Genomic DNA, 20,692 nt, shown 5'->3' with positions numbered 1-20,692 from the left:
ACTCCACAAGCTCTCTGGTCCCACTCTCCTGACCTTAATGGTTTAGATAGCTTGGAAAGGACTTTCATCTTCTGGGTCCAAGCTGAATGGCAATTCTAAACACTATGAATCCGAATTCTTTGCCTCTTACTGCTCTGAATGACCGTAGTATTTAATATGCTGTGGGTTGCAGTGTTATGAAATGAATGCAATCACATATAGCTAAGTGGTTAGTTTCTGTGCTCACCTGGGAGAGGTTTGGGGGAGATATACATGTGTTTCACATCTGCTGGTTTCTGGAATTTTGATGCAGTGGTCTTTGGCTTGTTCTTTGCCCATTCATATTGTACCTATTTAAACTCCAGATGTGAACAAGAAAAATTAATTTCTTCCTATCCCATCTTTTAATACGGTCAGATGAATATGAATCTCAGCTCTCTGGAATATATTACGCAGAATTTTTATTTTGTTTAGTGATCATTAATACTTCTATAGCTGTGAACGTATGCATATTTTTATTTTAGGCTTTTCACAGTATATTACATCTCCTGGGATGTGAATTTTCTGCATGTCATTTTATAATCAATAACGGTTGTTATTTACATTTTCTTTCTGGCCATTTTTGTATAATATGCTATCCTTTTTATTATTCCTAGCTAGAAAAAAACAGCATAATTTTATTTGGAACAACTGACATTTTGATAGAAAAAAGTACTTAGTTAAGTATTTTTAAATTATTCTTGGTTTGTTTTTCTTTTCCTCGTAATACCAGATATCACCTTTGATTAATAACAATCATATATAGGCTTTGTTCCTCTTATCTGGGTGTCAGCAGTAATTGGAATCCATATCCATATCCTACCTTGCAATCATGCTGCAAAAGGCCAATAAATTCCCGCTGAGTGTGTTACTTTTAAATTTAGTGCATTACATTCAGGGTAATGAATAAAAGCAGTGGGCCGTTACTGTCTGGTTGGCAGAGGAGGAGTAAGAACAGCCAGACTCCCCTGAGGCCCTGAGCAGGCTTAAAACTGTGACAGGCAGAATCAAGGGACTCCCTAAGCATCACAGTTCAGTTTGTCTCCCTTAATTTCCTCTTCTACCAAGATTTTAGAGGAAATGGAGGGAGGTGAGGTAATCTTCTACAGAAATACAAAATACACTGTGCTTGTATACCAGTACTCCCTAGTGCAGATTCTCTTCTAGGTAAGTGTGTTTAAAAGTAATATATCCGTGTTAAGCATTCAGCTGCTGACAGATTTGACTTTGCTTTAAGAGATGCATGTATCATACATATATATATATATAGTGTAATGCTGTTTTATATGTATATGTATATGTATATATATAAAAACTATACACATAAATGTATGGTTATAACCAACCCATGTTAACCCTCTGTTGGACTGCTGACTGATAGAAATAAACTCTCAGACTTCTCTTTTGGATGTCTGAGCATTGATTTGGCTGACACAGAAATAGCTGTGTGTCTAACTGTGGTGAGAAACAATATGTTCTTCAGTTCTGAATGTGGACCTGGTAAGTTCCTGAATTTTGGTTCCTCCTGATATGCAAATTTACGGCGTTAAAATGATGAAAATCGGTTAAATAATGTTATGGAATAAGTGAAGTAACAAGACACAATAGAGCCTCAGTGAAAGGATATACAAACCTATTCTGAGGAGACTGGTAAGGAGTTTCTTACTCCTCTTGCAACCTCCTTTGGGATTTTTCTGTGCCTCTGAACAGAGAGAGCACGTGAGCGCACTCCCTCATCTTGAAAGAGAGACGGGTTTGGGCCCTTCCCATACCTATGCAGGCACCAAAGTTAGGAGTGAGGAGAGCCTTACGTGCCCAGACGTGACGCTGCAAGAGGGAAGTTGCATGTCCAGGGAAGTTGCATGTCAGCCCACCTACAGTTGGAAAGATGCTTTGGAGCCTTTCCCTCTCACCCCCACGCCGGCTCCCTATTCCTTTGGGAGACCTTGAAAAGGAGTCTAGGATGATCACATTCAGCCTCAGTATTTTCTGGGCCTAGGAAACTAAGATTTTTGGCAAATTTGGACTTTTACTGAAGATGCACTCCTTTCAGGGACACCTGTCAGGGCCAAAAATCTCAGCAAATCTCCTGAAATGGAAATACTGAGTAGCAAATGAATTAGGTAAACATGTATCATGAAGATCCCAAGTAACTACATGTTTTATTTTCAAGTGGACTAAAATCAACAAGCAGAACAAAATTACGAGGGAGATCTTATCTCTGCTGCAGTCAGAGGCAAAGATTTTACTTCTTCAGGATATTATCAGTGTGGAGTTGCTTTATGGAGTCCTTCTGAAGTAATAAATTTTCTTTTTCAGAGTAAAGAAAAAGTCTTCCTCTTATCCTTCAAGAGCAGGAGCAGATTTTCAAAATTACAGAGAAAGCATGGGTTCTTTGGACTAAATCCACCACAGGATTTGGGTTATCTAGCTCTTCTTCTAACTGTTCCTGGAAACATCTAGAATTAAAATTCAGATCTTCAAATCATCCACTAAATTGATGCCTAGCCTCAAAGTGCTGGAAGTTTATGCACACTTGCATTTTCATCAGTAAAGCTGTTTATATGACTACAGCTCTGCTTCTGAACATGTCTTGACGGTGTTGAATAGATAGCTGACTCGGCCAACTTTGGGAACTACAAAGTGGGTGTTCTTGTATCTGTAACCCTTGCAAACTCTGTCTTGATATGCACAGCACACCTAAGTAAGGAGACTTCTGCAAAACACAGGCAGAAGGTGGGGTGCTGGGGAAGCATGAGGCTCACCCTGTCCATGGATAATGCTCTGATGGTTCTGCACAAATGCTCTGGAAGAGCACGGTGCTTCAGGCAACATGACAGGAAACTCCTAGCAAAACTGCAGCCAGTGGAGATGCATGGGCAAATGGCACCTGCTTCTATGTCACTTCTTACTGGAGTTTAATTTTTGTGGTTTAATTTTTGTTGTTTAATTTTTGCATTTTTAGTAATATTGTAGTTTAATATTTGCTGAAATAATTTGTTTCACAGTGAGAAAAATTTTAATAAGAAGAGAACCTGATGGAAGAAGATAAACCATGCAGGCCTTCAGCCTCCATATCTACACGTAAGATGTATTAGGGTGTTCCTTTCTTTTAGGGTTTTGAAGAGTCTAGGTTTAAAGTCAGATTAGTTTGTTTTATAAAATGACAGATATGGGATAGCTGTACTCTGGGATTGGTTCAAAACCAAGAAAGCCTCTGTCACCACAGGGAAAACAAGATCTTCATAGTACAAGGTACTGCATCAGCCCAGGCTGATAGAGCTTAACGTAAACCTTTCCCAATATGAAAAGCAGTATTTTGTTTTAGAAAATGGTAATGTTTTGATGTGGGTGATCTCATACAAAATGAAATATTTGGTGTAATCTGATGTTTTAAATAAGAACGTGGCTCATCCTGCTGCTAGGAAAAACTCTTTCCTGAAATTGCCCTGTTTATTGTCCTAACCTTACAACATATCCTGGTTCTGTCTGGCAATCACATTAAAACTTAAAATGACAAATCAACATCTCTAAAACACAAACACACATGCACATGCGTATGGAGCATACCCATAGAGAGAGGTTTTAAGGTCAGTTCTTTAGGAGGATAGGTCTGGCTTCAGAGGTGGTCTTGTGGGAAGTCTCTTAGGTAGTTTACATTTCATTAGGGAATTCAAACAGGTCCTTGATTCTCTCCTTGTTGAACTGGAAAATACTGCAGGTGAGTCCAGATTCTCCAAAGAAATCCTTCTGAATCCTCACAGAAAGGAGGCTAGGAATATCTGCTAGATTCTGAATAGCTCCACATGTCTGAGAGCTCCAGTCCCTGATCTCAGGTCAGGCAGTGGTTTTGCTCTGTGCCAAGCATTGACACTTGTTGTTGATGGATTTTTATTTCACCTTCTCATGTTCAACATTCCTTTGAGCTGGAACATTTAGTTTAAAGCTGTCTGGGTGCCATGGATAGAATCATCTTTAATCTTCTTACCATCAGAAATTCTGCAGGAGCAGATCCAGGTGCAATGGTTGTTGACTAGCTAGAAGTGTTTTATATCAACCCATTAATTTTTGCAGAAGGTTTGTGTGGTTTTTTTTTTTCTTTTAATCTGCTATTTCGTGCACTTCTCATCTCTACCTTTTTTCCATTGCTCTGGGGGCAAAATAAACTATGACAATGATGTTGAAAGTAAAAGCTCTATGTAAATACTTTGATTGTTTTAAAGACCCATTATCTGACATGAGGACTTCATGTTTCTCAAGTATTTACTTTACTTTCTGGACAATGTGTGCCAGTGAGGTCTGTATAAGTAGAGCCAAACCAATATATCTGGAGAAGTAATCAGCCACAGTACTGTATTTGTGTCCTTTCCAAAAAAACAAGTCTGTTGCTTCTACTGCCAAGATCTGGCAGGTAGCTTTGAGGAGATTAATGGCCCTGGTGATTGTTATTATTGGTGCCTTTTTTTCCCTTCCTACCCCTAAACTATTACATTCCAAATGCTTATTTACTGAATAGCCTGAATGTACTGAAAAAAGCAGACTAGCATACAGGATGTTGTGATCTGACCATGTATTTGTTTATAACTTCATGTTCTTCAAGGTACTGGGGGAACACAGCCCTCTGAAGTACTCAAGGGATCAAAATCAGCTGTCCTTTCAGAGGCAGTCTATCAGTCATATGAAGGTTATTTCAGTCCTGCCAATATGGTAATGTATTTGCTGGAAGATGACTCATTCACCACTGATGAAGGTGGAGTTGAAGTTACTGGCAAGTCTCGTGTTAGTTCTTCATCTCTAACTTGCTTTGATCAACTAACATTGCTGCCAGGATGAGGTAAGATTGTTCTTATCATCAGTTTTTCTTCTTAATTTGGTGGTTGGTTACCAACTCTATTCTAAATACTCTGGAGTATTTTCTCCTATGAAAACTTTTGTATGATAGGGTCATAGTGTGGGAAAAAAAATAGATGAAGTCATATTATTTGGATCCTAGTTGGAAAAAATATCCAGTGACCCGTGTTCTGTTTCTTGTTAAAAACTAAGATGAACAAATATGCACTGAACCAGTAAATAGGTCTGTGCAAGTACTAGGAGTTCCTCTTCTCTTTCAGGATACATTTTTGCATGGCTTCTTAAAGTGGTGGAAAAAGACTTTGGTCTTCTGGAAGCCTTTGCATAAGCATATTTCCTAGGCCACATAAAGATGTGTCTGTGGCTACTGGCTGAGTAGTTTAGAGAACAGTGTACCAAAACAGGTGGAGATATACTCTCTGTGTTTTTTTAAATGAATGTATTTTTCTGGGCGCTTTTCTTTTCCAGCAAGATTTACATATTCAAATCATTAAAGGACAGTCTTCAGAACTTCAGTTAATAGTTCCCAAAGCATGGTATCTTACCCAAGGATCTTCTTCAAACGTTTGTCCTGAAATTCACGCTAAGCTAGTAAAGTCTTTTGTTTCATTATTATTATTTCTGAATCTGGCTGAATTCTCTATTTTTGTATTATTTACTCTATATCAGGGCCCTGAGTAGGCCTTAATGGCCCTGACCAGCCCCACCTGGGGCCCTCATCCACACCCCCATCTGTGGACCCACCAGTTATATATGAGCTCATGCCCTTAGTATGGGTGACTCTCTTACAGTCTGGAGAACTTACTGTTGGTGCTGAGTTTTGGTCTATCAAAAGGAAGCTAAGGGAAGCATTACCTTTCACAGAGGGTGGTGGGTACAGCTGTGTGTGTGGGTTCTATAGCAAGGGGAGTTTGCCAACAGCCTGTTCAGAGGTCTTGTCTGTAGAATGCTTTTGTTTCTGAGAACTTGTCTGCAGAAAATAGTTGTTTTCTCTGTAGGTGCTTTTGTTAAGGTCTGTAGAAGCACTATGTGTTCCACTGCTCTTGTATACTAATTGCTGAATCTTCTATTATAGAGAAAAAAGGAAGAAAAATGTCCTCCTATTTTATTTAGCTTTTCTTCCCCTGTCTTTTAGTGGAAGTTCAGGACAGCATAGGGAATTGGTAGTGGCATGCTCTATTTTAAATAGCTTGCTTTTGTGTTGCAGACTTTTTTTTCTTCCATTAAATATACACTTTGAGGTATTTTAGAAAACTAGTGAAATAATCATTCATTTTGTTTATGAGAATATCTGATAGAAGTCTGAAAATGTAAAACGGAAGGGATCAAAAAGGGAATACAAATGAAGAAGGGAGCCATTTTAATAACTCAGAGAATTGCTGTTATCTTAGGATAAGTTAAATTCTCCCTTGACAAATTTAAATACAATCTAGTGTAGTTACGGACATGTTTGCTTTTAGTAAGGAGTCTAATGAGTTTTGCAGATGAAAATATATGCAAGGGCTAGGAAAGAGCTCTCAGTAATGGATCTTTTAGATTGTCACAGCCTGTGATGTCAGAAGAGATGGAACCCTCCCCCTAAAGAAGCAATAATTGAAAGAACCCATGCCCCCTGGCTGAGTAAAATGGGAAAGGAAAATGGCAAAGAGGAGGCTTGTGAAAATCTGTATCTGGAAGAGCACCTAAATATGCCTCTGAACATTAATTCAATCTATGGCTGTAGAGGCTGAGCTGGAGAGTTCTGATACAGATTTTGCTGGACTGGAAAACTTCAGGTGCTGGCCTAGTGTTAGGCTTCTGGCCTAACAGAGAAAGCACAAATACGGTCTTTGGTTACCTATAAAATCATCATCATTGATGCTACTAACGATTCTTCTTCCAGCTGGTGAGGAAGAGAAAGAACACAGCACAGGAAAATAAGAGATTGTTGGGGGGGTTTTATGCCTATCTCAAAAGGAAGTAGGAAGTTCTAGCAAGAAGGGGAAAAGAACTGAACCAGTCTTTCTGAAAAATATAAATATAGAATAATAAAAAAGAATGACTAAAAGCTAGAGAAATTCTTTGTGTGAGAGACTCTTGTTAAAAGATGGATTCTTCTAAGCCCAGGTCTCATACTAGGTTTACTTTCAAAACAGGGATACAAGTCCAAAAGGAGGAGCAAGTGTGACAAAGACTCTTCATTTCCCTTGGGCATGCCAGGCATCATCCCTATGTGTAGGTGAGTGGTATTTTAATTAGTAGGCAGTGTGTGTCAGCAGCATCTCTAACAAAATGCTACAAGAAAATGCACATCAGTATAAGCCTAGATGGAATGAGTATTTACAGTTTATTTATACTATCTATCACTACAACGATGGTATGTGTATATATAATGGAAATTATAACTTATCCCTCAAAGATAACTGTATAGAGTGAGTTTGAAGGATAAGAACAAGTTAATTGGGGTAGAGAAAGAACAATATAGATACCAAGTTTTGATCTGTGATTCCAAAAGTTTGTTTATAATAGGAAATACCATGATAGAGTTGGCTAGGCTTGGGACAGCTTTTTGGCTTAAATTTTTTAATTCTGGCTGAAGAGCTTGCTCAGAGGGGAACAGCATTGAACTGGAAATCAGTCTTGGAACAGGAAGCTTAGAGTTTTTGCAAGAGTTCTGTAATCTTTCTTCATAACGGACAAGGAGCTGAGTTGTTTGATTACTTGATTGTAAGAAGATTGTTGGTGTGGTTGATTTATATTTACTTCTTAAGCTATGATTGGCCTTGTGGAAATCTGAGTGATGCTACCTACCAACTTGAAATGTGGAGATTATGCCTTGAGAAATATTAAACACTTATATCAAACACCTGGCAGAAATAATCTGCCTAACATGATTTTATTATCCTGACACTTTAAATGATCATAACATATGCTCAGCTATAGATCTGGATACATAATATTGTAAATTCAAATGTTTTCCAGTATTTTTTCCTGATGAAAATATCTAAAGTTATGAGGGATGGTACTGGTGAAGGCTAGATAATATCTCAAATTTATGTAGTAGCTGTTCACTACCAAGACCCTCAATGTGGCATTGCAAGTGTAACTGAAAGCTCTGCTCTGATGTGGATGAGGGGATGTATTTTGTTTCCAAGGTTATCATGCCGTAATCCAGAGACACAAATGATCTGCTGAGCAATTGCTGTACATACAGACAGACCTGTCTGATCATGTAGTGAAGGTTTACTCCCGTTGTCCAGATTCTGAAAAACATTAAAGCACAACTAAAACTATATGGAATATGTTCTTCAAGTTCTTGTTGAGGTATATGGTCTCATTTGGGAGAGTACCCCGTTCATGAGACAATATTTTCTTGAATACTGTCAATGTTTGAGGATCCTGCCCCATTAGAATAGGATGGATCATTATGAAGACTATCCATATTCAAATGAAAGATTCTTCTTAGAGTAACATTTGTCACTCAGTGGGAGGCAGGAAAGACATGTTTGAAACTTTTAGCATCCACACTGAAGTGAGAAACAACATTTCAGCTGGCAATGGATTTAAAAGGTAGTTTGTCTGATATAGTCCAGACTCTACGACAAAATAATGAGAAATATCAAGAGAATGGTCTTGGACTCAAAGTTTACTGCCAATATACTGCATTGTCAGCAAAAAACAGAATCAGGAGACAAATCTTGAGACAAATTCTTGAGTTAAATAATAAACGTAGAAGGGTGTAACCAGCCATCACAGTGGCTTCTTTTCAAAATTGGTGCATAAGTTCGTGAAAATAATTGGTAATGAGTGTGTGTGCTTGGTGAGTGAAAAGGAGAGCAGAAGTGAGCATGTTTAAAAGAAGATATAATCAGGTAGTCATACTGGAGGAGAATAATGGAGAGTTTCACAGAATAAAAGAGGAGGAAAGCGTGAAAGAACAAAACATTAGAAATGGACTTCCACTTGCTGACTATTATGGCAAAGCTAAGAGCAGTACTGAAATGTGTAATTCACAGTATCTGCCAATAAAGAAAATTAAGAAAGAAAGAATAAAGGCTCTGCTGAGGATGCACAAACACAATGCTAGCTTTTTCCATTTGCAGATGGATACCACCTCCCCTGTATAGAGTTGCTTCACATCTCACTTAGCGCTCCAGAATACCAAATGCCTTATACAGGCCACATGCTAGCAGAAGGCTCTCCTCTTTGAAGTACATTAGAAATGCAACATGTGGAAATGTGTCTGTCTACATCACCTGTTAGGTGCTTAAAGACCACTTTCATTACTGATTTGAATTTGGTGACACTCTAGCAAATGGGATTCACAAATGTTACCACTTAATTATATAGCTTTGACAAATTCTTTAGCGGAAGACCACCTCCCAGCATGTGTTGGGCACTCCTGAAGTTCACTAGGAAAACCTCCACTTCAAATTCTTGTTTCAGCAGCTACTTCACACTTTTTTGAGGAATATGAATGGATGTGGTGGGACAGCACGCTCTGATAGTGTTCAAGTCAAGGGGAGGCAACAGATGTAAATAAAACACAATAAAATATTTTGGGTAAGTTATATTGAAAGACAGGTCTGTTCAAGGCTCATCAGTAGCAGTTTTCTTGTTTCTTCTTTCCTCTTTTTTTTATATGTTCTTTCACAAGGAGTCATAGAATATATGTAACTGACTTACTATTGTAAAGACTCTTTTATTTATTTATTATTCATGTGATTTCTTGGGAAAAGTTTAATTGTTAAGGGTTAAATTGCTTAACCTGTTCTGCTCTCTTCCATAGGATCACTGTAGCTGTGCGCACTGCTTGCTGTTTCCTGACATGACAGCCTGTCTTCTGTCATCAAGGTCTAGACAAGATCCGCACTTAAGTTTATGGCAAAAAATAATCTTAAGAAAAATGACACTGAACTGCATAAATCTTGATTTCAAATTAATGTTTGTGGAGGAAGGGAGTATGGTACAGCAGAACTTGATGGCATGTTTGGGGTTTTTTTTCCAACCAATAATGCACTTCTTATGTGCTTATTTCTTCTGAGCAATTAAAGATTGCATGGGACAGCTGGTGAAATGAAAGAGGAGTTAAAGGCATACGTTATATCTTCATTTTCCTCTATCAGCAGAACAATGAACTCTGAAACTCCTTAGGTTTTCATGCATATTATCTTTGTTACATAGGATGCTACCTGTTTTGGGGGGTTTTTAACCACTCTGTTTTCTAAAAATTCACTTTCCCCTGCCCGGGGAAAGTAATTCATAAATAACACCTTAGCACTTAAAGAACATTTGTCATCTTTGATGCTGGTAAAGCACATTAAAAAAGGATAGTGAGCATCATTATGTCCTTCATATAGGCAGAAGATCTACAGCAGAAAAAGGTTAAATGACTTGCCAGAAGGCAAACAGAAAAGCAGAAGTAAGAGTGGAAGACAACCACCCACACGTCCAAGGATAGTTTCTGTCCCTTAGTCAGTACTGTAGTTCTGAAAGGTAGGAATAAGAAGTACTACATAACCTCTTCTCCTCTGCAAGATGTCTTTTCATAACATGGCTAAGTTTGGCTCTCATTGCTCTCCCTTCTGCTTAGCTGATACAGTTTCAACTTTTTTAACCATATGTGACAAGAACTAACCTTAACATCTATAGAAATTGCTTAAGGAGCTTGTACTGGTGTTATTATAAGAGAAGAATGTGGAAGATCCCACTGTTGAGTCTCATCTTTAACTGTACCCACAACAGTAGATAAAATCTCTTCCTAAGCTTAATTGCCATGGAAGGAATAAATACTTCGGAAAAACTATTTTACCTAACACTTAATGATTTAAATGAGTATTTGCAGGCACCTAGAAGACAGCAGCAAAACAAAGAACAGTAAACAGTTTTTAATTCTGAAGAAATTTGCCTACTTTCTGTAACAAAAAGAGTAATAGTAGATGCTATGTATCCTGACTTTAAAGAAGGTTTTGGTAGTATTTAATGTGATATCCTCACAACTAGGGAAGTGGGACCTAGATGAAAAAATTAAAAGGTGGAAGCAAACTACTTGGGAAGCCATAGTCTGATAGTTCATAGTTCAATATCAAGATGGAAGGCTGTTTCAAGAAGATTTCTGCAGTTGCCTGTCCAGCTCCAGGTAGGGAGGGACTGCCAGAGTGGTGGAAGACAGGCTTGGAGCTCAAAATGATTTTGATAAATTGGAGAAATGACCTGGGGGGAAAACAAAATAGGATGAACTTCAGCAGGGACAATTGCAAGGTACAAAGTTTAGGTAGGAATAATCGGCCATGCAGAGGCAGACAGGGGAACAGCCAGGTAACTTGTCTACAGAAAGGAACCTGCAAATTGTTGAGGATAAAACCAGCAGTAAATATCATTATGCTGTTGAAAACCAGGAAAAGATATGCCAGGGTATATCAGCGGATTTGGTTTATAAGATACATGCATCTTACAGAACAGGAAGAACCACAACTGCAATACTGTGTTCAGTCTTGGGCGCTGCTCTTCAAGAACCATTGAAAAGAGTCTAGAATAGAACAAGGAAAATTAAGAAGTCCGGATAACTTGGTTTGCAGGGTAAAACTATTTAGTTTAGAAAAGAGGAGTCTGAGAAACATGAGATTAATCTTTAAATATGTTAATGTCTAATGCACAGAGGAAAAGAATGATCTGTTCCATATCTTTATGACAGATATGACAAGAAGTAATGGACTTCATTTTCAGTAAGGAACCTTAAAGTTAAACATTAGACAATCTATCTATCAGGAAGGAAAGTGAAACTCTGCAACAACTGGCGTAAGGATACTCCATCACTGAATGTGTCTCAGGACAGGTTAGTCACCTACTATGATCCTCTCTGAGGGCTGAGGAGGGGGCTGGGTAACTCCTGGGAGTCTGCTCTGCCCCTAGCCAATGATTTTGTCATGAGGCACTCTGAACACAAAGGTTTTAAGGCCCAAATAGTGCAGGCCCCCACATAGCATAAGATCTGAGGTTTCAAGATTTCATAATCTCATTAAAGCATAAAACATTTATAGCTGTCACATCCTTAACAAAGAGCATAAACAGTCCAATTGGTGTTATTGATACTTCATGGCGTCAGCAGACAACCTGAAACACCAGTGCAGAGGTGTGACCAGTGCATTTCATCCTGAGTACAGAAATCTGCTGTCACTCAGAGTAAAAGTCATGGGAGCATTGTCTGAGGCATGCTTAGGGTCTTGCCTTTGCAAATAACCTAAGTGGGTAAACAGGGTCTTTCTGCACCTGTTTATAATTAGCTTTATTACAGTATTTCTTTAGTATGCCTTTAGCTTAATTAAAATCTAGCAAGTATAAGTTAGAATCAAGAGCAGGTAAATTAATGCACTGCTGGTGGAAAGCCTACTGAAGCAAGTATGTCTTTTCCCATTGTCTCAGTATTGATATATGTCTAGATGGGCATACCCCGCTGAAGCAAGTGCATGGGTAACTTTCATATGCTTCTGTGAGCTGGATTTGGTACATTAGGTTATTCCTTGCTTTCTTGGACTTCAGTGTAATCAGACTGATTTATGTCAGCTGAAAATCTGATACTTTATTTTTAACATTTAAACACACAGAAAGAATTCATGTTCTTGGTTTAATCTGCTGGGACACTGGGATTTAGTAAAAAGCTTGTGTAGAGTTGTCAGGACTGCTGGCTACCATAAGCAGTGGAAGGTGAGGGGGAGGAACATGCAAAGAATGCTTTTGAGAAGTAGATTAACTTTTTGTATACATTTTTGTGAGGAATTTTAACATGCAGTTGTTATTGAACAAATAAATGGGGAGGTTCTTTCTGTTCAGAAGGGGTAATGTTACTTATTTTCACAGATAATCAGTCTGTTTCTGTAAAGTTAATAGGACACCGTCAGGACTTTCTTCCTTGCATAGGTTTGTTGGTATGCTTTCATTTCTTCAGTGAAACACAGAGGGATTATCTAAAGAAGGACGGAAAGGAAGCTGGTTCTGAGTAAAATTTCTCAAATGAGTATAGTGAGGTGAGCTGCATTGCCAAGATAAGATTTGTAGTACGTATATCTGACAAGATATTTTGTTCCATACTTCTGTTTCAAAGTGTAGTAAATTAGTATGGAGTTAATAATGAACAAAGTTGGTCTATCTAGTATTTTGGCATCCCTGTGCTGTTACTGTACACTGGTTTATCTCTCAGTAGGACAGTCAGTCTCCTTCTTATCTATCTTCCCTCTGTTTAAGCTGAAGCAGGATCAGTCTATTTTCAGCTGAACTCAGATACAGGGACAGTAAAACCAGCTTGTTGGGAGCCTTGAGTTTCCTTAGGCTATCCTATTTCTGGTGAGATGGGTGTTCAGGAAACTCTACAGCAGAAACATTTGTTACGTGTGTGTGAGTAGGTGCCTACATGTGTATGTGGCCCCTACGCTGACCATCACACTCAGGTTGTCCGTTAGCTTCAGACAAAAATCAAGAGTCTTAGAATTAGGCTTGCAAGGATGCAAAGAAGCAGCCCTCCCCTGTATCTCTAGTATGGTCTGTGTTTGTTTGCAGTAGTAAGAAGAGCTGGGCAGTGTGGTCCTGTGACACCAGTGCTGGGCTACGGTTCATAGAAGGGCAGCAAGTTGGGTGCAGATGGCCTGGATTACAGCTCTGAGAGGGAGGGGCAATGAAGAAGGGCCTCTTGCAAAAAAAACTTGAGCTGAGACAATAGGAGCTTGAGAGGGTTGAAAAGAAACAGGTTTCTAAAAACCTTTTTTTGGGACTAGAAATATTATCACATCTTATGAAGTGCATTTTAAAGTATCAGTGAGGCAAGATGCAAGGTATTTCCTGGAGCATTTAATCTCATGTAGATTAGATCATTACAGCTGTACAAAGGTATTTCATTTTTGCCCTTAAAGAAAACTTAGTATTGCTCTTAGGCAATGAACTCTAAGGAAGAAAAGAATATTGTGGAATAATTCCATGAAAATACATATCAGTATGAAGACATTGTCAGCAATCATTTCAAAACTCCATTTCAAAACTCCATTTATTTCACAGTGAACTTTGTGCATGTCTGCAGGGGGTATAAAATGGAAAGATAGGGAAAGCAATTTATTAAAGCCAAAGTGTGCCAAGCATAGATGCCTTGTCACCCATCCCGCAACAGGGAGTTCTGCCCTCCCACTTATGCCAAATGTCACCATTCTGGTGAATGACATAATATATATGGTGCTGAGTTCACTCTAGTCTTCCTAAAGAAACTTTCTCTGCTCCTTGTTCTCATTTCTTCTGCTAAAAGAGATGCTTGCAGAAGTGCAGATATAACTGCCAACTGGCCTGATAATTGGTCCTGCTTCTCCTACAACCCAATGCTCAACAGCCATGAATCAACACACCTGTCATCTGTAAGAGCCACTCACTATTTTCTCAGACTAGCTGGGTGCATATAGAGAGTCAAGGGCAGTGGATCCTCAGGCATGCTGGAAATGAGGCAGAGTGGGTGGGATACATCTCGCCTACCTTCAGGCATCTGTGTTGCGCAGTGCAAGGGCGTAGGACAAGACCAGCAGGCTAGCTTGGGTTTAAATGCCGGTGCTGAAGACAACTCCGTAATCTCCCAACACAGTGACAAGATGATGGCTTTGTGCCTCTGAAAATGAAGCAATGGACCACTGCTGCTTATTATTGAGCTACCTTCCATGAGATCTGCATCTGAGTGGGCAAGATTTGAGGGAGGAGAAGAAATGAGGAATATTTGAACAGTTCCAAGAAGTCAGAGAGAAGGAAGACCAGGAGTTAATAGGATTTCTTCGAGTTGAGAAATTAAAGGGCTGAGAAGCCAGCAGCAAAGTTTCTGTCCACCTCTCTCCATGGGAAGGAGGGAAAGCTGTGGGAACACAACTGACCATGTCCCTTATGTGGAAATGAGACAGGACTGCATGTACATATGAGAGTCTCACTTGCTATAGAGCTAGAGTGTACATGGCTGCCTACTTGAACCTGGGACGTGCTGTGATAGCTGGTGGGTGGAGTGTGCAGACAGCTTTATAGAAAGAAGTGCTCTGTCACATCTCTTCCTCCTCTTCCTCATGCCTCTTTGGCATGGGATAGCAGCTGTACATAATTCCTTCTCTGGCCTTGGACAGCCTAAGGAACTCTTCTCAGGGAGGCTACCATTTCCTAAGTCTAAAGAGTCCTGTGCCACAGTTCGTGATATTGTGAAGACATCAAGAGCAGTGGTCCAAGAATCTCGTTTCAGCCCTCCATCCCAGCTGTGCTTTGTGCCACAGGCTGAGCAGGTACAGGAGACTGTGACATTGTGTGGCTGTAGACTAAACCTTTCCTATTTTATACAGATTTTTGAGTGAATGAACTGTCACACTGCACTCTTGCACAGTTTTTATTTCATTTTTGGGTTATGCATTTGTACTTTTGTATATTTTTCATTTCAGTAATAAAATTAGTTAGGCACTTTACACTGTTGCAAAAACAAAGCATCATTTTATTTTTAGATCATAGTATTTTCATGGTAGGACTTCTATGCAGTACAGTTGGTAATCCTGTATGTCAACTCATATTTAATTTTCCTCCTTGTTCAGTGGACAAAGCTTTAAAAAAGGAATAATAAGAAAAAATTCTTACCCAAAACAGTAGGAGAGAACTTTCCTTGACATTCTGAAAAAAACCCTTGAAATATTCATGTTGTGTTGCATAGATGGCCCATGAAATATGCATGAAAAATTACACAAGGTACAAGAAAAAACACATACCACCAGCAATTGGATTCTTTAATTTGAAAGACAAGTCTTTATCTAGCAAGTAAAACAAGAATATAGTAAGAGCTAGACGTGTCCCTAGTAACTGTCATTTTGGAGAAGGCTGACTGCTGGCTGCTTCTCTCTTTGTAAACCTGACTGAACCTGTGCCTTCCAGCCACCAGAGAGCTACTTTCTCATGCTTCCATAGGTGTTATGTAATATATAACATGCACTTAAAATACCAGGTAGAGACATTGCTTAGCAAGCGCTAACCTAGTTGTGAAAGAGCATCAGCTTCACTTCCTTCAGCCAAATGTAATTGCTTTGCGGATGGTTAAACCATTCTGTTGAATATCCAGTTGTCCAACAGAAGTCATTATCAGTCAGGACAGCATCTGATAGGTAACTTCCCCCAGAATAATGAGCATAATATCTATACCTTTGCCCTGCTTTCAAAACACACCTCATGGAAAAGATTATCCTGCACATTTAGGACAGGTTCTTCCCAGAACTGCAGGAACAGCAGCAGAGTGAGAGCACAAGTGATCCCTTGCTCATTCAAAAGCATGTGGCTGCTTTTACCCCAAAATGCCATCCTAGTTGTTATTAATCATTAACCTGTGAATATGATGGGGGCAGATCCATTGATAAGAGAGATGTGTTTTCATTAAGAAGGTCTTGTCAGCGTAGATGATAAGGCATGTCGATTTCTAGACTACTGATGAGACTGCACAAAAAGTGATTTCCAAATTACACTAAGGCACCTAATGGTATCTATAATCATGTTCTTTGTACAGTTGTCCTCCATCCTCTGAGATTCCTAACACATTTTCTAACCTACTGGTTGATCTGGAAAGGCCCACATCATTGACAGGATGAATTCAACCTTCTTTTGTTCAATTAAGAAAGGCCAGATTTTCTCACTTGTCTACTACCATGGACAATAACAATGCTCCCATTACAGATGTCCCATGCCGACATCTCGTGATCTTTCCTAACTTCTACTACTCTGGCTGATGGATGAGTCTTTGTGTTTTGCTGAATGTTGCCAAGCAGAGTGGCTTAGCTGACCATCTGCAGCCAGCCCTGAACTTTGGGCAGTGGCTTTGGGAGAAGTTATCGCAAGGAACCTTCCTCCAGCCGTGTTGTGCCTTGTCCCCTTGTTGTGGCTGCAGATGGGTCAGTCACTGCTCTGTGACCAGGCTCTGGCTTGGCTTCAGCAGGCTGGTGTTCTGCAGCTGCCCTGGGCCCTGGCAAAGTACCAAATATACCTCCAGATACCCTTGTGTTGGTAACCACAAATGCAGCACGCAGCACCAGTTCCACTTGGGTGGCTGGTCTGGATAGGGGTACTGCCAGTACAGGAGGAAGAGAAGGATTATGGCATGGCAAGAGAAGAATCAGGGGAACTGGTAAATATGTGTTTTGTTTGTTTGTTCCTGTGGTTTGCAGTATACAGCAGGTGAAATTCTGCAGTGCTGATGAGCTGGTAGGGGGAAAAGGAACATGGAGTATGGTCATGTAATGCTTAATATCAAGAAAATCCCCACAAATATGGAAACAATTATTTGCACTGTAGATGTGAGCCAGCTGGCTGTGTGGCCATGGCTGCAGCCTAACATTAAATATGCAGCAGTTACTGAGCTGCAGCTCACTGTGAATGATATACCTCCCCATTATCCCTTCTTGTGTAGACAAGCCCATAAAGCAAAAAAAAAAAAGGAACGAAAAGCTGAGCTGAGAGTACAGTCTACTTAAATGCTTTCAAAAGAGTGCATGCCAGTCCGTTTTGGGCTTCAAAGATTTTCAATTTAAAAGTTAGATTTTTTCTCTTATGTTTCAACCAAGAAAAATTATATTAGGTTGAGGCATATGCAGGCAATTACAGCCTCCTTTCTAGATGTCTTGAGATACATACATACAGAATATGAAAGTCTACCATGTTTAGGTGTAAGTTACAGTCCTCTGTGCATAATAAAAGTATTTTCCTTATGATAAAGAAAATTGAGTACTGAAGAACATGTACCTCTTTTGTTCTACTTAATTGATTTATTTGTGGACCAAGACATCACTTAGATTAAGAAAATTATGTATGAAATTTATCTTACAATCTGTTTATGGGAAAAAAATAATTTTTAAAAAGATTATACAGAGCAATGGCATGGTTTTATGTAGTGCTATTATAGTTACACTCATTCTGAATGTAGAGTTGTAGTTGTGGGAGAAAAGAATAAGACAGAGAGGAGAAGATGATATGAGTTTTCTGGGAAATGTTGTGCATTTTGTGGTTTTGTTTTCTCTCTTTGTAATAAGTTCAACCATCACCATGATGCATTATAACAGTACGTGATCAATTTTCTAAAATTTTTAAATTTTAAGATGACATCAGTCTTAATGTCACACATCTGTCTGAAATGCTTTACTTTTCTCTTGATAAGGTAATGGTTAAATTTAAGAAGGGGAGGAATTCTATTTTTCATTTTTTCCCATTGCCAACATTTTATACATAACCAATTTCAGTAGCTATTTGTGTCTTGTTGTGCTCTTTTTTTTAATTTTAAATTACTACTGCTAGCATGTTTCTGGCTCTAATAGGGAATATATATATCTATACCAATGTCATTATTAACCTAAAAAATTCACAGAACTCAAAAGCATACGTGATAATTGAAACTATTGACAAAGTTTCAGTTTGAAATAAGTAAATATTTGGGGGGGCACTTCCACATCAGCTGATAGTTATCTGGTTCTTACACTGAAATTTAAATAAATTGCCTGAAGGCAATGATATTAATACCCTGTTTAACCCATGCTGCTCCATGCAGACCCAGGCCAGTTCCTTTCCTATGGCAGGGCACGACAGCTGAAGGCAAGACCAGGCAGAAAAGCAGGCAGAGCTGGCTGAGCAGAGCTTGCAGCAGACGGATGGGGAACTGGAGCAGCCAGGAGTGTATGGACAGGGGCTTGCAGCAGAGTATTTCAGAGGTGGGATGGGGGATAAAGGCCAACCATGCTCTCACTGAGCTCGCCCCCAGCCCTTGCTGCCTTAGTGGCATCAGAAGCCGACCAAGTGGCTCCTCTCCCAGCTCATGTCAGTCAGGGTCCACCACTGAGTGCAATCAAGCAATTGCAGGTGCTCAGCTGCAGTGAATAACTGCTGATTTTGTGACACCCTTCCCACCGTCTTTCCTCAAAGCAAGCAAAGGCTGGGGTGCTGGCAGGACTGCTATTAGCATCAGTGATGGTCTGGGTGCTGTGTAAGTGTGGAGTCAAGACATGGTGGCTTTTTTGGGGTACAAGGTGAGTCAAGTCTCCAGTCAGATTTAAAAAGACTGACCAATTAAACAGTACTTTTCTTTCTAAAATGTAATGTGTGCATGTACAGTAAATGCTGCTTTTAAAATGTGAAAACTAGTTTACTCAGTGTTTGGTAGTTTCTTGCTATTATTGCTAATATGTGAGTTATGGCAGGACAAGTGCTGGCAACAAAATTTTGTTTCCACTTGCATAATTGTAGGAGTCATAAATTGGTGGAAAAACTTATTTTATTTTTTTTTCTCTCAAGGGAAGCTCTTTCCTAATGTCCCATCTAAAAAAATCTATGGCAAGGATCCTAATTATTTCAGAGGAAACTAGATGGGGCCCTTATTAGCTTTTTGAAAAATTCCTTTAAAATGTTTTTAATGTGTATCTCTTTTGGTAATGCCCCTTCTGATAGCTTTTGTCTTGACTGGAAATAAGCATTTTAAATTATTCTGAAATTAAGGTTATTGTAGACAAATAGAAATTGGGTGGTTTTGTCTTTCTTCTATCAGTAGGTACATCCTTTCCCTAGGTGTACGATTTTTTTTAAAAAATCTATCCTTCTGTCCCTCCTAGTTCCCCCCTCTTTTTTTTGTTGCATTGAACACTTATTGGCTCACAAATTTTCCCTGCATGTGCCCTATTGAAAACTTACCCCTTTCCTAAATTGCAAAGTAAGAAAAACAACTGAATCTGTAACTTTTATGTCGGGTTAATAGACAGAGATGTATAATCTGTAGACTGGAACAGTACCTCTATTCTGCAGTTTAACATTGAGACAATAACTTGGTCAGTAGCTGTCTGTGGTCTGGGCTATGGTGAGGCGTGGGTATATATTCCATACACCTGAAGCATGTAAAGGCTTAACGGAGCCCCTAATTACTGTCTCATCTCTTGCTGCACACTAAAAGCAGCAGTTTTAAAAGACTACACCTATGACTGTAGGAAAGGAACAGCAATGTAGGTAAGTAAGGAAAAGAGGCTAATTCTAGGCAGTTTAACACAGGTCTTGTGGTCTGGTGAAAAAAGATGGGCCTTGTTCCCTTATGTCTCCTTGTATGAAGTAGTCACAGTAAGAGCTGAAAACCTGGTATTTCTCCTAGCTGGGGATTTGCAAAGCCATATATGTAGTCTTCTGGGCTTTGAGTAGGAGTATAAATTATTTTGTTAACCTGAGACAGGTAAAGCCACTAACTACACAGAAGGAAAAAAAATCACAGGCAGTGAAAGATGAAATGCAAAAAACTGACTTGTAGATTGGGCCAAAAGGTAGTCGGATGCTCTTTGAAACATGTCTACCTGGTGTTATGTTTAAGGCATTAGCTTGCTGCAAGAGGCTGAATCGATCCTTTTCCATCTGACAGGTGAAATCAGTCAGAAGAGGATACTTGCTCTGCTGTAATCCGGGGTCAAGTGCCAGATGAGTGTGTTGCGCAGATTGTGTGAGACTATGGGAGCCTTCACTAAGTGCAAGACAACCTCTGTCCTTATCTCTGAGACTGAGAAGCAAAGAGCAGGTGCTTCATCTGATGGTGCCTATGGTGTGGGCTAAGGAGAGATGTAGGATGTTTGGCTGTTGAATTTCAGGAAGTAGTCCTACCAAAGGGTTTGAAGGAACCTAAATGGGCGTGATGTTACTATAGGTCTGAGGGTCAAGCCCTGCTTTTAATTGTATTACAACAAAGCTAATCCAAAAGAACTCCAGTGTAAATACTAATTATGTTCTTGCTCTCTCATGCTTTCTGTAAAATACTTAGGTCTTTATTTCCATCTTTTGTTGCCTTCTGACTGAATTT

At 39.3% G+C, this 20,692-nt stretch overlaps 1 long non-coding RNA gene across 1 annotated transcript; it reads left to right on the top strand.

Annotated features, from left to right (window-relative positions):
• Positions 1 to 5,687: 5,687 nt before the first annotated feature.
• Positions 5,688 to 11,679, top strand: LOC127029683 (uncharacterized). Its single transcript, XR_007768219.1, has 3 exons — positions 5,688 to 5,739; positions 7,005 to 7,087; positions 9,638 to 11,679. It is a non-coding gene; the product is annotated as an uncharacterized LOC127029683 (long non-coding RNA).
• The last annotated feature ends 9,013 nt before the right edge of the window (positions 11,680 to 20,692 follow it).

Source organism: Gymnogyps californianus, chromosome 1, assembly GCF_018139145.2.
Source record: "Gymnogyps californianus isolate 813 chromosome 1, ASM1813914v2, whole genome shotgun sequence".
In the NCBI taxonomy this organism is placed as follows: Eukaryota; Metazoa; Chordata; class Aves; order Accipitriformes; family Cathartidae; genus Gymnogyps; species Gymnogyps californianus.
Note: the sequence above shows the minus strand (reverse complement) of the source record. Positions and strands in the feature narration are given on the sequence as shown.